This window comes from Crinia signifera, chromosome 5 (genome assembly GCF_055691185.1).
Source record: "Crinia signifera chromosome 5, ASM5569118v1, whole genome shotgun sequence".
Classification (NCBI taxonomy): domain Eukaryota; kingdom Metazoa; phylum Chordata; class Amphibia; order Anura; family Myobatrachidae; genus Crinia; species Crinia signifera.
Window position 1 is genome coordinate 76,550,970 of NC_139221.1, and position 19,014 is coordinate 76,569,983.

Sequence of the window (19,014 nt, forward strand, 5' to 3'; positions counted from 1 at the left end):
ATTTTGCCATATTTGTTAAGCTTATTGTAATAAACGGCAAGGTTATTCTATGTACAGCTTGTTTTGTTCTAGTCAGTGCTAGTGAACTATTGTAGCTGCTGCTGAACAGAGCCTACAGAAGTGATAACTGTACAACTCTTGTTAGTAAAGGACCACTTAAGGTTCACATTGTAATTTTTTTCAACAAAGGAATCTAGCACTAGAGGATCTTTCATTTGGAAATAATGTGATTTATAATGAAGACAACATGCTCTGGGAACTTAAAGCACAATATAATTTTCCTTAATAATGCAATTTATTTTCATTATTTTGCTAAGAGAATAAATAGCGTAGTCATCATATCTGCCCATGAGTATTACACAATGCTCTATAACATCCATTGAAATTGTCTCCCAGCTAATTAAAGGCCACACAATCACTTCTATACAGGTGTACCACTGAAATAATGTGTTTTTAAAATTATTAAAGTATTCTAACTTTAGGTAACAAATATATTGCCAGCATATCATAACTTTAGCAACAATTAAATAAAATAATTTAACCCTGATAATTCAATGGATTTCTACACATAAAAAGTACTTAACTGTGTTTCCCTTTTATGTACAATAGCATCAGAATTTAAATAATGATACTCACAGTCCTATGCTACAAATTAGTGAATTTATATAATTTCTGTAATTTTGAAGTAATCAAATATCGAATGTCCTATATATTTTTAAAAGAGAAGATGCCATTCTCTAGGTCCACTTTAATTTGCCACCCCTAACATACCGAAAATTTACAATATTGATAGTGTCCCTATCATTATTTCATATTGTGAAGCCTCAATTCTAAACAGAATATAAAATTGGATTTTGCACAAAGTATGCATAACTTCAGAAAATGAAAGTAATAGATGTACAATGGCTCCCATCTGTTTAGTGTTTACTATAGTTTAGCAAATACTACTCTGACAGCTCTTTATATTTTCGGTACTTGTGTAGTTTCACGGTGGCAGGCTACACTAAATTTCCAGCGTAGGATAAGCTACGTTGTCAGTGTATCCCAACGGCTGCCTAGCGTAGTCAGCGTAGTGTCCCTGTCAGGCAGCTAGTCACTGTACAGTCCCTGGGAGCTGCAGCTATGTCCCTGGCATCCTTGGCAAGCCTAGTGAGTGCCTTTCACACAGCACCAGTAACCACTAGATCCCATGCTCTGGCGGACGCCGGTGGAGAGGGGATCATGCGAGCGGCGGCGGAGAGGCTCTGTCTCATCTGTCTCATCTGTCTCATGCACAATAAAGGACGCATTGCCAGTCCTCCGTGCTACATACTGGCAAATGCCTCCATTTCAAACCCCCACTATCCATGTCATCCCGAAGCGTGGCGAGTGCAGCGAGCCCCGCAAGGGGATGCGGTATGCTTCTTCCCAACTTGTTTACTATCCACTTGTTCACTATCCACGTCGGTGTAGAGTTGAATTTAAAAAGTGTGGCGAGCTCGGCGAGTCACCGAGCCTGAAGTGTGGTGAGGGGACGCAGATTACTTGACGTGTATTCTGCATCTACTCACCACGCTTCGGGCTTGGGGGCTCGCTGCACTCCCCACACTTTATAAAATCAACTCCACGCTGACATTTATTGTGGGGGTAGAAACAAGTTGGGAGGACACGTACCACGTCCGCTTGCCACACTTCGGGCGTAATGCTGACGGACTATGCTAACTACAAAAGCTCCGGCTAGCCGCGAACGGGCAGGAACACGACGCTGATACTGACAGGGACGCCTTACTGACTATGCTAACTACTTAAATGGCTGTGGGAACACGCTCTATTGACTACACTAACTACTTTAGAAGTGAGCCGCAAGAACACTATGCTGATTCTGAAAGGGACGCTACGCTAACTACGTAACTACTGCCGTGAAACTACACAAGTACCACATTTTCGCCTGCAATAACAAACTGAGGGGGTGATTCAGGTTTGCTCAGTCCACAGTGAATTCCTTACTGGGACCAATGTTGAGGGCCTGCGCATGCGTATCAATGAATATACAGATGTCCAGTCACAATGGGGCAGATGTACTGTATTAAGCGTTAAAAAGAGATAAATGTAAGGGTGATAAGGAGAGATAAATGTCCAGCCAATCAGCTCCTTACTGACTTTTTTCAAACACATCCTGTAACATGGCAGTTGAGATGTGATTAGCTGGACGGGTGAAAAATCATTGATGGTCAGCATACACATCCATGCCCTGAATGGGCATTCAGTCAGCAAAGGGAGGCAGGTGTTCGCTCATATGGCACAAGAATTCTGCTTAGCAAGCAGGTCTCAATCAGGTTCTGAGTGTGGCAGGAGCTGCGTAACCAAGTACGCTACCAAGAACACCTTTAAGGAGCGGATGGCGAATCACCGCTCCAGTATAAGGGCAGCTCTGACGTCTAAGACGAGCGATAAACCAGTGGCGCGTCACTTTCTTGAGCACCAACATGCCATGTCCACTCTAAGAAGTATTATCATCGACCGGGTACCTGTTCCAACTCGTGGAGGGGACCGTGCCAGGTTACTATTACAAAAGGAGGCAAGGTGGATTTATTCCCTTGATACCATCAGCCCTAGGGGCTTAATTGAGTATAACTCATTTAAATGTTTTTTGTGATTTTTCCTAAACTAAAATGGACAATCCTAAGACAAACGTACAGTGACAATTCCAGTAATGATAAGAGGGGGAACCATGGTTGCACACTAATATCAGCAATAGGTATGAGGTATATTTGTTTTTGCAGAGCACTTGTTCTCTGCCCCTTTTATCCTATGTATATATTATGTATTGTTAGTATATGTTTGTTTGTTTCAATGTTGTTTGATTGGCAGCTGATCTCTGGCCAATATATCACCCGCTTTTTTGAGATATGATAGACTCTAGATGCCCATATGTATTTATTCACTTCACGTCTATGGTCATTATGGGCGATGTTATCTGTTCCTACAGTAACCAAATATAAAAGAATAGGGGGGCGGATATGTAATAATGCATCCTGAATAGCTGCTGCTATAGGACACATCATAGGTTTCCATGACAATATTGTGGGCTGGACTAGCAGTGATGCACCCGATGGAGGAGGCGCACGCTGTGATGTTTACATATGATGATGCGCATAGATGGGAAGGTGCACGTCCTGTGATTGATACACAGTAGCGCGTCCATAATAATGGGTGCGCACTGTGATGACGCACGTGATGACGCGTTCTATGGACGGGCGCGCATCATGATGCTGATTCCGGGGTTATAGAACGCATATGGAGACGCCCATGTGAGGGGCTATGCGTTCCACGCCGTGTCTATATGGTAAGATCTTGCAGGCTAAACATTGTCTTTTCACTATGGCGTTAACTATATAAGAGCATGAGATAAACCTCTGCATATGGATATTCATATGAAATGGTTAGATCTAGAGGATTTGGTGATAGATGCTGTTTATATGAGAGTTTGTGATACTTCCTGGGTTCACCAGGTGCAGTGCATCAGCACTAATGGGAGTGCTATATAAAGTGTGTGGTGAGAGATCTGTTGCATTTCTTTGTGGGAGTTGGACTGCCATGATTAAGGGCCTAAATAGGTCCGAAACGTCGGCTTACTTTCCTTGATTATGATGGAATAAAAAAAAACATTGATTTACTGCTATCTGGTGAGTGCCCTGTATATCTTTTGGATTTTGGATCTGGACCATGTGCTAATACGTACATACAGATAGTGGTAGATGCTCAATTAGTTCAGTAGCATTTCCCAGGTGCATGAGGGAGGGGTTAAATACTGGGTAAGTAAAACAAGACATTTTTTCCCTCAGCACACTGAGCAATGCTAGTAACCAATCGAGAACACTACATGATAATAGAATTCAGAGATATTGGTTACATATACCTGCGCAGGTGTATGCTATGCCCCCAAGCCGCGTCAAGGCTTCTCTGTATATTGGGGGTCCCTAGCGCTATATCTAGGTGCAGGGTGCGGCACCCCAAAATAACATCATAAGCTGGGAAGCCCAGTGCGGCATGCCAGTGATATACTAAGTGTTAATAATTAGTGATAGGAAGCCGAAGCTATATAAAAAGAGAGAGATAAATGAATGTAATTAAAATAGGATAGAGATAGTGTTAGTGAGGGAGAAGTGTTAATAGAATGTAAGGGCATGCCGCACTAAAGCCACCCAGCCCATCCAGTCCAGGAGCACCGCACCCCACACCACCGTTACCCTAAATTGGGTCTACGATTAACCAGCAAGGAGCCACATGATAATGGCTCCTTACTTGATATATCCAAACTAAGAGCTACCTACCTTGGAGCAACCCCTGACTACTCCATGTGGCATATCAGGACCCACATCTCCTCCTAATATGGGCTCCCTTCTGCCTCTAACAACATACATACAGATAGTGGTAGATGCTCAATTAGTTCATTAGCATTTCCCAGGTGCATGAGTGTGCTAATACGTGCCTGATGGGAGCACCACCCTGAAAAATCTATAACCGTGAGTGCATTGGATATATTTCTACATATATCTATCTATATCTATCTATCTATCTATCTATCTATCTATCTATATATATATATATATATATATATATATATATATATATATATATAGCTTTGTCCTCCAAAACAAGCCAAAGCTCTTTTTCACCAACAGATTAGTATTTTCAAAAACTGAGAATTTCTTTGTGAATCAAATAAATAGAGAATGTTGGATAATTGCATTGAAATAAAAGTGCCATTACTCCAATCAAAAATAACTACCTTTAGAATATAAGTTAATTTAGTTACAAGGGGCCTTGACACTGATTCTGAGGCTAAATACAAGAAATGGCCTCATCTTAGTGAGGGCTGTAAAGGGAGTGATGATTGAAGAATAGTTTATAAGTTGTAAATAACAGTTTAAAAATTCTAGAAAGCACTTTTAGGCCAATGGTTTGTATTTCCGTACAGAACAGCAGTAACTTTTTCAGGATCCATTTAGAAGCTGAAATTATTAGAAGAAATAGTCACATGTCATAGTCGCAGGCACCCTTGCCATGTCATAGATGCCACAATGCATATACACATGACAGCAAAGCTAAGTGTGGCTACATTTTAGATTAACCAATAATGTGAAAAATCTGTGAAAATGTGAAAACAAATTAGTAAAGACTGAGATGATGAGGTTGTCATATTGATGTTGAATACAAGTAGTCTTCCCTTCATCTTTTTTAATTTTAAATGTGACAGTAGACTCCCAAGATAATTAATTAGTGGTTCTTCAAATCTGAATAAAAAGTTTTTATATGAGTAGAAGAGATTGACATTTGTTTATGGTTGTTTTATGTAGTTGACAGAGGTTCTCAAGAGAATGGACCTCTTTCCACAAAGAAAAATTCAGGTATAACAGAAGTAGATTTTCAGATGAATTCCCTTTCAAAAGAGATCAGCTAAAACTATTTTTTAAAGACAAGTAGCACGATTTGAGGAGTGTAAAATATTATTTGATTGGAGGTATATAATTAAAAAATGGCTACACTACAGTAAACTGATTCCACAATTTTGAAACAACATAGGAGATTTGCTCATGTAATATAGTTTTCTTGAAAAGTTTTGTTCAGTAAAGTATATACTGTATTGATTCTTACTACCCCGTTGGTATCAATAAACAGATGATTGAATGGAGAAGCAGTGAAGAGTACATATAAATAAGAATGTATTAAAGCAAATTGCTAAATTAGCTCATACTGTAGGAATGATATAGATCAAGTTTGCATGAAATAAACTTGTACTGGAATCACAAGTAAAGAGCAACAGGTGTTGTTAGCAGAGGAATCTAGGTTTACCTTGCCATGGATCCTTAGTGTTATGGTCTGTGCTTGATGAAAGCCATTAATCTTTACCTCATGGCAGAAAGTCCAGGGGCGAAATGTAATAGGGTGCGATTTTTAGACATGTGCGATTTTTGGTCAAAAAACGGCCGAAATCGCACATTTTCCGAAAATCGCACATTTAATAGGTTAAAAATCGCGGTAAAAAATCGCACTTTTTACCGCGAAATCGCACTTTTAGAAGTGCGATTTTTAGTCACATTTCAATTCGCATCCAGATGTTTTACCATTATAAAGTATACAACTCGCAAATGTAATAGGGTGCGATTTTTGGTAAATGTTTCCAAAAATCGCAAAAAAAATAGACCAGGTTCTGACAGGCGAATTTGACAGAACCATGCACAGATCATTGAGATCTGTGCATGGTTCTGTTAATAAAAATGTGTAAAAGTGTTTTTATAAAAAAAAAACGGCGTGGGGTCCCCCCTCCTAAGCATAACCAGCCCCGGGCTCATTGAGCCGGACCTGGTTCCAAAAATACGGGGGGACAAAAAGCATAGGGGTCCCCCGTATTTCTGAAACCAGCCCCGGACTCTTGGACCGGTCCTGGTTCCAAAAATACGAGGGACAAAAAATCTGGGGGTCCCCCGTATTTTGAAACCAGCACCGGGCTCCAACAGCCCGCGGTGTCATGCCACAGCCGGGGGACACTTTTTATACAAGGTCCCCCGGCCGAAACATGAGCACCGTGGCTGGTTAGCCTTGGACGGGGTACCTGGAGGAGTGGGGACCCCCCCAATAAAGGGGTCCCCCCCCCCCAGGCTTCACCCGTCCAGGGCTGAAGCCCGGGGCTGTCACCGGCGTCCGTGGCCAGTGGACGCCGGCCTGATAGGGTTAAATCCATCATACATATCATTACATTGCTTTTTACCGGCGAACTACAAGTGCCAGCAGACTTCCCCCTCATGCTGGGACTTGGAGACCCACAAGTCCCAGCATGCGGGGCATTAATGGGCCCGCTGGGACTTGTAGTCCACCTGTAAAAAGAATGTTTATAAAAAACACACACACAGAGAAGTAAAAGTTTATTACACACACACACACCTCACTTTTACACCAGCGTTACTTACCATTCCTGGATCCAGCGCTGGTCTGGCTGCTTTACAGCCGGCTCCCCCCGAACTGACAGGCAGCGGGGAGAACCGGCTTTCTCCGTTGCTTCTAACAGCTTCTGTAGCGCTGTCCGAGTGCTACAGAGGCTGAGAGCGTGATTGGCTGAGCTACAGTATGCGTCTCCATGGAGACGCATAGCTCAGCCAATCAGGACTGAGCTATGCGTCTCCATGGAGGACGCATACTGTAGCTCAGCCAATCACGCTCTCAGCCTCTGTAGCACTCGGACAGCGCTACAGAAGCTGTTAGAAGCAACGGAGAAAGCCGGTTCTCCCCGCTGCCTGTCAGTTCGGGGGGAGCCGGCTGTAAAGCAGCCAGACCAGCGCTGGATCCAGGAATGGTAAGTAACGCTGGTGTAAAAGTGAGGTGTGTGTGTGTGTGTAATAAACTTTTACTTCTCTGTGTGTGTGTTTTTTATAAACATTCTTTTTACAGGTGGACTACAAGTCCCAGCGGGCCCATTAATGCCCCGCATGCTGAGACTTGTGGTTCTCCAAGTCCCAGCATGCGGGGGAGGTCTGCTGGCACTTGTAGTTCGCCGGTAAAAAGCAATGTAATGATATGTACAGTAGGAGCAAGTTTCATCTTTGCTCCTTTGGCCATGGCTAGCCATGGCTAGCCATGGCTATTCTATTGTTCTCAGCTGCAATACGTATTGTATTGCAGTTGAGAACAATAGATTAGCCATGGCTAGCCATGGCTGGCCCCGCCCAAAGGAGCAAAGATGAAACTTGCTCCTACTGTATGATGGATTTAACCCTATCAGGCCGGCGTCCACTGGCCACGGACGCCGGTGACAGCCCCGGGCTTCAGCCCTGGACGGGTGAAGCCTGGGGGGGGACCCCTTTATTGGGGGGGTCCCCACTCCTCCAGGTACCCCGTCCAAGGCTGACCAGCCACGGTGCTCATGTTTTTGGCCGGGGGACCTTGTATAAAAAGTGTCCCCCGGCTGTGGCATGACACCGCGGGCTGTTGGAGCCCGGTGCTGGTTTCAAAATACGGGGGACCCCCAGATTTTTTGTCCCCCGTATTTTTGGAACCAGGACCGGTCCAAGAGTCCGGGGCTGGTTTCAGAAATACGGGGGGCCCCTATGCTTTTTGTCCCCCCGTATTTTTGGAACCAGGTCCGGCTCAATGAGCCCGGGGCTGGTTATGCTTAGGAGGGGGGACCCCACGCCGTTTTTTTTAAACTTTTTTTTTTTTGCACAAAATCGCATTAATGAAAATGCGCACATTTTCATGACTGAAAATGCGCACATTTTCATGACTAAAAATCGCGGCAAATCGCGGCAAATCGCATTTTTTGCCGCTAATTCGCATCTCATTACATATGCGAATTCGCGGCAAAAAACGCGATTTTTAAAGGTGCGATTTCTGGCGAGTTTGGAACTCGTCCAAAAATCGCACCCTATTACATTTCGCCCCAGGTGTAAGTAACCTGTGCACATTTTCAAGAAGACTAGTCTTCTGGTGTTGTGTGGTTGGTATGGCCTATATCTGCATTATAAAAAGTCTAAAATCATTGTGGTCTGGAAATTTTTGGCCAGGCAGTTACCAACAACTGGAAGTGATGTCATATTAAAGCCGCAATCCTAAATGTATAATGAAAACAGTAAATTGAGTGTAAGGGGGCTTCAAATTGTTTGCAAATAAAAAATGTCACTGCCCCAGAACTGTCAGTTGCTGTGAGTTGCGGTATCTAGCAGTATCCAGTACTGTGCTATCCAGCAGTGTTCAGAACTGGAAGGGCATTGCTGTTGACTTCTGGTCCAGTGGTTACCAGAACCACAAGTGATGTGGTATGAACATGTGCTGGAACCACCAGTATTTATTTTCACTTTCGGTTATGGATGGGAATAAGGTGGCCTAAAAAAAGTGCATAGAGTATGGAAATAAATATGGATAAAATTGCTGAGTAAATCATTTTAAAAATACACACTTCCTTAAAGGAAAATCTATGGGTGCAAGCAATTTAGAATAATGACATCTAAAACATCCTTTGGAATGAAGTGAAAGGTTGCTTGGGTGGATGTCTGAGATTCCGAAGATGGGCTGAAATCCAAAGCGTGTAACGCATGTTTGTCCAAAATTAATTGCCTCAGGTCATAGAAGAGTATTGTGGAAGAAGTTCATTGTACCAGCTAATCTTATTTTTGTCCCAATGACCTCAGAAAGAATATGGAGTAGGGGTTAATATCAGTGTTAATAAAAGTATACAATTCACACTGTTACATTGTACAGGTTGAGTATCCCGTATCCGAATATCCGTTATCCGAATTATTCCGAAAACCATACATTTCAGAAAGTGAACAAAAAAATTTTTTTTGTTAAAAACTCACTGGGGACATCTGTAACAGCACTACTGAGGGAATGATATGTAACTGGCACTATATATGTGCAAGACAGTGATTGCTTGGCATTTAAATTCAGTGCCTGAGATTGTACACAAACTTTGTTTCATGTTTTGAAACCATGTTTTATGCACAAATAAAATATATTTGTGTTTATTTCATGTGTTTGATGTATATGTACAACATAAATGCAAGATACCTCAAGATACATCATTGAAATATTAAAATATTCCGAAATACGGAATAATCCGTTATCCAAAATTCTCCTGGTCCCGAGCATTTTGGATAAGGGATACTCAACCTGTACTGTATGTAAAAGATTTAACCACCTAAGGTGAATAAAAAAAAAAAAAATTCAAAATCAGAGTTTGAAGTTTACAAATAATTTTCATTTAAGATTGAGCCACGTTAATTTCAGCTTTATATCCCTACAGGTTGGTCTAATACAGTATGTTAGAGTCCCACAAATATTGTTCTATGTTTAGGAGAACATTTATGGCAATTTTTAAAGTGTTCTGATTCTGATCCTATAAAAAGGAGTGCTGTCCATTCACAGATATAAGGATTTATCTCAATCTTTTGGTTTTATTTATTTATTTATCTACATTGGATATATAACAACACAGTATCACAGTGGAAACCAAACAACAGACTTAAAGGTACAGTATTAAGATAATTATAACATATTCATATATTCTCAATAAATATGTTAATATAAGACAGGAGCAGGAAAAAAAAAAAACATTAAAAGCAAAGATCTTTTGCAATACTAATTGAACTCTCCGTTCTGGATCCACAGCAGCATGTATTGGATGGTAGCCCAGAAACGCTGTCAAATCGAATATCAGCTCTGCCTGACAGTCATTGCTGCAGTGCCCATGGACTTTTGTGGGTAACTAACCATTGCACCCTATCGAGTACTGAAGATGGATCTGTGCACCTGTCTGGGTCATGCCTAAAATATTGTATGGTGAACAATTTTAGGGTAATCCCCATTTGAAATAGATGTGAATCTTTGCTAACAAGTTCTAACAAGCGCTTTTATTAGGCTGATGGTGGTGAGAGGTATATATGACCGGATCCAGTGCAAAACTGTTTTTGAAGACTAATCAAAATAATTTGCATGTCAAATATGATTTGACTGAGTTTCTGGGCTACCATTCAATTCATGCTGCTATTGATCCAAAAAGCAGAGTTATAGTATATTAGTATTGCAAAAGACCTTTGCTTTTAATGTTTTTTTTTTTTTAAAGTTGTTTTATTGAAGCCTTTTAAGTGCTTGAAAGCACCAGCAAAGCACGCGTCAGTTTCTGCTGTGTGCCAGCTAGCTTGTAAAAACCATGTGTGTGTGATCCTGAGAAATTAATGAATGTCGCAAAATTGATATATACAAACTAGTTGCACATATGACTATATAGCACTTAATCCTGTATGTATCCAACTATAATATGGACCGGCAGGCACACAAACAAACAGCTGACAGGCGGGTGCCAGAACAGTCACCAGCGGTCCTTGATATAGCATGTGCAGTTACTAACAGTACAGATTAAAGCCTGTAAATGTAGCCTCTGGGACAATATCAGCCTCTTTGTGTGTGTGTCATATTTGAACAGATATATACAGAATTGCGTGAACAGTAAAATTTATCTAATACTGGACAATATATGCCTCGCAATAACATCCATCTGACTGATAAAATCATCCAGCAAACTGTATACTGAATGCTGACCCTGAATAAAGAATAATCACTAATACTAATATGACCTGCACAATGCATCACATATAAAGTGAGATATACGGAGAACTGAACACTAACTTAAAATAGAAGGGACCAACAAGGATCCAATCCAAATGACAGGAGAGCACACTATTTAATACTGTATATATTTGTAAAGGGGTATATATTAGAGACACTGACTCAATAATTAACATTGCCTCCAGGATACATAATGAGAGGCAACAAACCATCAATAAATAATATGGGTACTTGTTTCCTAGCACGGCCACACCGATTTTGCTCGGGTTGGTCGTGTCGGAAAAAATCGCGTCGGTCGCATCGCATGCGACCAAATCGCATGCGATGCGACCGACACGATGGACCCGATTTTCACATTGATTATTTACAATTTACACTCCTCCGGCAATTTAGAAGTCTAGATTTAGACGTCTAAATTCAGACTCCCTGCAGTCCTGCGCACCGCTGACAACCCGGCAATTTACACTCCTCCGGCAATTTAGAAGTCTAGATTTAGACGTCTAAATCCAGACTCTCTGCAGTCCTGCGCACCGCAGACAACCCGGCAATTTACACTCCTCCGGAAATTTAGAAGTCTAGATTTAGACGTCTAAATCCAGACTCCCTGCAGTCTCCTCTTGCAATTTAGAAGTCTAGATTTAGACGTCTAAATCCAGACTCCCTGCAAATCGCTAAGATGGGGGCATCTAAATTTAGTAGAGTCTAGGGGTACACTATTAAACCTGTTCACAATGTCACTAGTCGACGTAACAGCTGTCAACCTTGTTAATTCCACTATCCACGCCAACCCAAAGCGTGGCGAGCGGCGGCGGTACGCGTCCTACGACCTTTTCATACCCCCACTATCCACGTCGGCGTGGAGTTGATTTTATAAAGTGTGGCGAGCGCAGAGAGCCACCGAGCCCGAAGCGTGGCGAGCGGACGCGGATACCTGTGAAGCCCGCGAGGGGACGCGGATACCTGTGAAGCCCGCGAGGGGACGCGGATACCTGTGAAGGTATCCGTGTCCCCTCGCGGGGCTCGCTGCGCTCGCCACGCTTTGGGCTCGGTGGCTCGCTGCGCTCGCCACACTTTATATAATCAACTCCACACCGACGTGGATAGTGGGGGTATGAAAAGGTTGTAGGACGCGTACCGCCACCCCTCGCCACGCTTAGGGTTGGCGTGGATAGTGGAATTATAAAGGTCGACAGCTGTTACATCGACTAGTGTCATTGTGAACAGGTTTAATAGTGTACCCCTAGACCCTACTAAATTTAGATGCCCCCATTAGCGGTTTGCAGGGAGTCTGGATTTAGACGTCTAAATCTAGACTTCTAAATTGCAGGAGGAGACTGCAGGGAGTCTGGATTTAGACGTCTAAATCTAGACTTCTAAATTGCCGGAGGAGTGTAAATTGCCGGGTTGTCAGCGGTGCGCAGGACTGCAGGGAGTCGGAATTTAGACATCTAAATCTAGACTTCAAAATTGCCTTATTTTAACATTGAAGCCTATGGCAAAATCGGGTCCATCGCGTCGGTCGCATCGCGTGCCATGTTAATGCACATGACCGACGCGATGGACCCGATTTTGCCTTTGCCGGCAAAATGGACCTGATTTCAAAGGAAATCGGGTCCATCGCGTCCATCGTGTACCTTAACTTAAAGATACACGATGGACAAGATTGTGGCCGTGCTAGGAAACAAGTACCATAATATGTCTCAGTGGAGAGCAGCTACCCCACAGGCAGCATCGGTCCAGATGCACTGTTGGGAGTGACGTTTGTCTTGAGATAAGAGAGAAATACTGTCCAATTCTATGAAAGTGCACTCCCAGATTTATGCATAAGCAGCTGCTAACTAATACCGCAATGGTCATATATTAATAGTGCTGATACCTGACCAGAATTACCCTGAAAATACCACCCTCAATATAGAGAAAAATTTGATTTGACAGCAGGAGTCAGGAATACGACCATGGTCAAATCCCCAGTATAATCGGGGCACTGAGCCAAGATATAATTTGAAATTGCAAGTGTTGCATACAAACTAGCTACACTTACTAAGCTCAGAACTCTGACTGGATACAAAAGTATCAAACCAGGTCCTGTGCTAAAGCAATATTAAAAGAAAATCAGAATTAAAACAGTAATGATAGCACATACTCTAATGCTGTGTACACACAGTCCGATTTCCTTTCCGATGTTGACGATATAGTCAACATCGGATCGGTATCGGATCGGAATCGGATGCAGATTGCAATGGTTTTAACCCTTGCGATCCCGATCCGATCCCGATGCACGTTCACGTATCGGAAGCCAGAAAGTCTTCGCTGCCTTGTCTATATAGTGCAGATCTGTACTATATAGTCAAGATTGGATGCAAATCGGAATGTGCCTTAAGATCCTATCCACGATCCGATCTGATCGGATCTTGGATAGGATCTTAAGGCACATCTGACCGTGTGTACACACCATAAGTGACAATTCATCTACCTATTCCGATTATTTATTTGTTACTCAACTAGAAAGGAAATTATAGAAACACACACCAAGCGGATTAGTCACACAGTTTATTTTAAATCACATTTTTTCTGTACACACAATCTACGAATAGTTTTTAAACATTTTGCTGTTGCAATAGATTATTATTTTTATAAAAGAAATAAAAGTTATATTTTAGCAATTATTGTCTAAAGTGTGCCATAAACAGACTCTTTCTTTCTCTCTATTCTTATTTCTTGTAACCGAGTACTTCAGCATCTTAAGTAAGAAAAGTGTACAGGCATTGTGCCATACTTGTCCACCATTAACAGTGTTCCACAGAGGATATAATATATTTTAGTATGAGACTATTTCTCCCTTGGATGGTGAGGTACCACTAACGAATTGTCCAGAGAGCTTTCCCAGTCCCCAGCTGGGATGAGTTTAGAAATTTTGCTCACATACTGTTCAGCCTGAATAAATTAAGCCCCATAGCAGGGAAAATAAGACATTAAAAGTAAGCTGTTGATTTTAATGTTTTATATTTTCCCTGCTTCTGGCTTATATTAACATATTCAGTGAGACTCAATGGTCCACATCAGCATTAAGCACTCTTCTTGACCCCATTACACAAGAGGAAGTGGAGAAGGCTATTGCACAACTGAAAAGTGACAAGACCCCCGGGCCAGATGGCTTTAGCGGAGATTTTTATAATATTCTCCTTCCAAAAATGTCCTCTATCCTGACCTTATTCTTTCCTTATAGTCAATCCTCTGAGGAACCCCCTCCACAGTTTAATTCGGCAACCTTTAAGGTCCTCCCTAAACTAGGTAGAGACCTAACCCTTCCAGCCTTTTATCGACCATTCATTTTACTCAACCTTGATTACAAACTTTTTACTAAAATTATTGCAGACAGACTTAAACCCCTTAAACCCCTTCTTCCCAACATCATCAATCCTGATCACACAGGTTTTATTTGTGGAGACATTCAGAACTCAATGTGCACAAAGCCTTGAGTGCAATATCTGCTTTCACCAATCTCCCCCCTCACACCAAACCCAATACTTGTATCCCTTGATACGGAGAAGGCCTTCGATCTTGTTTACAGGAGTCACCTATATGCTACCCTTACAGGTTTTGGTTTTCCAGAGGTCTTTCTCCACATCATCCACTGCATTTACCACAAACCACACACCAGAATAGCATGCAATGGTCTATTATCAAAACCCTTTCATAATAGAAAAAGGTACAGGCCAAGGCTGTCCCCTCTCACCTTTACTATTTGCCTTCGCATTAGAACCCCAAGCTGTAGCCCTCCGTTCTTCGTCCCTGTTCTCATATACATAGTTACATAGTTACATAGTTACATAGTAGTTGAGGCTGAATAAAGACTTGCGTCCATCTAGTTCAACCTATGTTTATAGTAGCTTATCCCTTGTTGTATAGTATGTTCTGATATTTTAAAGACAGATTATGTTACTTATTCGTACCCAATATATTGGCCCCCTAATATATTTATACATGTTGAGCATATCCCCCCTTAAACGTCTTTTCTCCATTCCCCTAATAAGCTTTGTTGCTCTTCTTTGGATTTTTTCTAATTCTATGATGTCCTTTTTATAGTGCGGGGCCCAGAACTGCACTGCGTATTCGAGGTGCGGTCTAACCAATGATTTGTACAGAGGCATAATTACTTTTGAGTCCCTAGTTTCCATGCCCCTTTTAATACATGCGAGAATTTTTTTGGCCTTTTTTATTGCTATATTACATTAAGCACTACACGCCAGTTTGTTGTCTATTTGGACTCCTAGATCCTTTTCAAGTACTGATTTACCAAATTCATCCCCGCTTAGGTTATAACTAGCACACTGGTTATGTCTCCCAAGGTGCATGACCTTGCATTTGTTCACATTGAACCTCATCTTCCACTTTTTTGCTCACTCAACTAGATTGTCAAGATCATTTTGAAGCGTGGTGACATCTTCTGATGATTTAATTGCTCTGCTCAGTTTTGTATAGTCCGCAAAGATGGATACATTGCTGAGTAACCCCATCCCAATATCGTTAATAAAAATGTTAAACAAAATGGGCCCAAGAAGCGAACCCTGTGGCACTCCACTTAGTACTGGTATCGTATTTGATTCTGTTCACGACCACTCTTTGTTCTCTATTACACAGACAGTTCCCTACCCATCTACAGATATTTGCCCCTAATCCCATGTCCTACATTTTATTTATCAACCTCTTGTGTGGTACTGTGTCGAAGGCTTTAGCAAAATCTAGGAAAATCACATCTACAGTGTTTCTATTATCAAGGTTTTTGCTAACGTCTTCATAGAAACCAAGTAGATTAGTTTGGCATGAACGATTTTTCACGAACCCATGCTGGTTATTACTGAGTAAACTATGAAGGTCTAAATATTCCTGGATACCATCTCTTAAAAATCCTTCAAATAGTTTACCCACTATTGATGTTAAACAGGTCTGTAATTAGCGGGATCCTCCTTTTTTCCTTTTTCGAATAATGGCACTACCTCTGCTTTTCTCCAGTCTTTTGGTACCTTTCCTGATGATAGTGAATTATCAAAGATATGATGTAGAGGGGAAGCTAATTCCTCCCTTAATTCCAAAGTACCCTAGGATGAATCCCATCTGGCCCAGGTGATTTATTTGTTTTGATTTTGCTGAGCCTCAATATTATTTCCTCTGTAGAGAATTCAATATTGAGGTCCGGCTTGTTCATCCCATTTGTGGTATACGTATCGGTCCCATAGAAATTAAATTGTCCCTCTTTGCCGATGATATGCTCGATCCCTGAAATACTAAGACTTATAGACTCCTTTGGCGCCCAATCTGGTTATCGTATTAATTTAGATAAATCAGAACTTCTTCATCTCAGCAAGCTAGACAAACAGGCCTCGGCCTTTCTAACCACACTTCCATTCACTTCCATTCACCATAGCTATGTCTCATATCAAATACCTAGGAGTTCTCATTCACTCTGACCTTTCCACACTCTACTCCAACAATTTCAAACCGGCTATTACTAAGATATCCACCATGATGGAAGGGTGGCAATTATTGTCTGTTGAGCCACACAATGGTGGCCATTCAAAGTACAGTCTTCCCCAAAATGTTTTATATTATTCCCCTAAAACTGACTAGCACTGACTTAATCCAAATTAATAAGTTACTAAATAAATTCTTCTGGAAAAACTCCAAACCCAGACTGGTCTTATCCAAGCCAGTTTGGTGGCATTGGGGTTCGATACTTTCTGGCTTACAATCTGGCAACATTGTTTTGATGTGTTTCTGACTGGCTGACCAATCAATCCTCTTTCACAGACATTTTAATTGATAACGCACTCTTACACACCTACTCCCCAGAAGCACTCCTTCATTCATCTCCACAGGACACCCCATCTACATCGACTATCAAATCCAACATTCTTTTCTGGGATGAGTACTATGTCTGGCACTATATTAATCAAAAATTTCACAGAGATCCTCTCCTAACCCTTAGAGTTCCCATTTGGGGTAATCCTGCCTTCCCTCAATCTCTCACTAACTCATGGTTTTGAATATGGAAGGAAAAAGGCCTCATTGATGCCTCATAAGTCTTCGATCCTGGAGGTCAAAATAGTCATTTTTCACAGCTCTGTCAGGAATCCGAGCTCCCACCAACCCATTTCTTTATGTATCTTCAGACCGACACTATTTAGTAGGCCTTAACCCCAATAGACCATCCACAGCCCAATGGCTTATAACGGACCCAATTCAGAGAATTATCATTAGCTCTGAAACCTCTTCTTATAAAACTAGACCCCTTTACTATTTACTCAATGAACAGCCCAATCCCATTGGGACAAGATTCAATCCTCATGGTCTTCTGACATTCCTTTATTGACATCCTCTCTCAATCTCTGTACCAAATTAAATTCGACAATGAAAATTCTCAATTCCTCTAACCTGCAAGAAACGCACTTATCCCATTATGTTCCATCGATTACAGGTGAGTGCCCCAAATGCCATATATCAAAGGTCACTTTCTATAATTGTTTTTGAGAATGTGGGAAAGTCAGGTGCTTCTGGAACAAAATAATGAACTTCATATCATCCCATCTCATTCTACGCATCTCCTCAGATCCCGTAGCCTGCCTGTGTGCTAATATTGATAACTGGAATTTACAGTAGATTCCCACAAAGTGACCTTGACCCTGATCCTTACTATCATAGTTACTATAGCTAAAAAGATAATATTGTCCCACTGGATCGCTCCCTCCACTCCCACATTAGCTGAAGTCCATGTCGAGACACTCCAAATAATGTACTCTGACAGAAAATCTGCCATGATCTCAGCAGAGTCAGGTGTATACAAATTTTACAAAAAGTGGGGAATCTATATTGATGCACGCAGGCCCAGATCTTCTCAGTCTTTGAATCCACCGAATGGTTCTTACATAGACAGGATGACTTCCCAAACTTTTAATTATCAGCTTCTCGCAGTCTGCTTTATTTAATTTGTCTCCATTGAGGATTCTCATCCACATCACAAACCACCCCTCCTCTATATTCCCTTTCTCCTCTGCCCTCATGTTGTCTTCCTCATTCCCCCCCTCAATTAATATTGACTTATCGTTCTTGAAATTCAATTGTCTTTTTTTTCATACTGTTGTATAATTTATTGATATGTGTATCCTTATGTGGAGAATGTCACCGCAAAAGCTGACAAAGTTATATGTCATACCATTGTATAGCTTGCCCTGTATGTTGACTGTGGCATCTTCAACTTGCTTTTTACACTGTTGTACATCATCGCCTGTCTACATATTGCAATTACATTTCAATAAAAAGATTAAAAAAAAAACATATTCAGTGAGACTATATGGAATATATTACTACGTTATAATTAGTGGAGGCTCCACAGACAGAGCTGAAGTGCAGGTCAAAATTCAAATGGAGGATCTACACCAACTACCAGTGAGTCCATTTTTGATGACAGTTGATGCCAGTGGGTGAGGCTACCCTATTTGAATTTGAACTGTGCTGCAGCCCTGCCTCTGGAGGCACCACTGGTTATAATTATCTTAACAGTTTTAGGTATAGCTTGCGAGCAGGGCCCTTATACCTTTGTCTGTAAATACCCAGTTTGTTGTTTCACTGTCTCCTATTGTAAAGCACAATGGAATATGCTGGGCTATATAAGAAACCGTTAATACTGTAAATAAATAAATAAATAAGTCTTTTGTTAAGTTTCATCTGTGATATTGTGTTGTCATATATTTGATGTAGATTGTATTTTTTAAGATATTTAAAATAATAAACAAATATATTTGTAATATACAGTATACCAATACTTGTTTGTGTATGGACAGCATTTATATTTTTATTTTAATATTACACTTTTTGAGGCTCATCTCACCATTGTTGTGGAGCTGCAGTTTATACCAG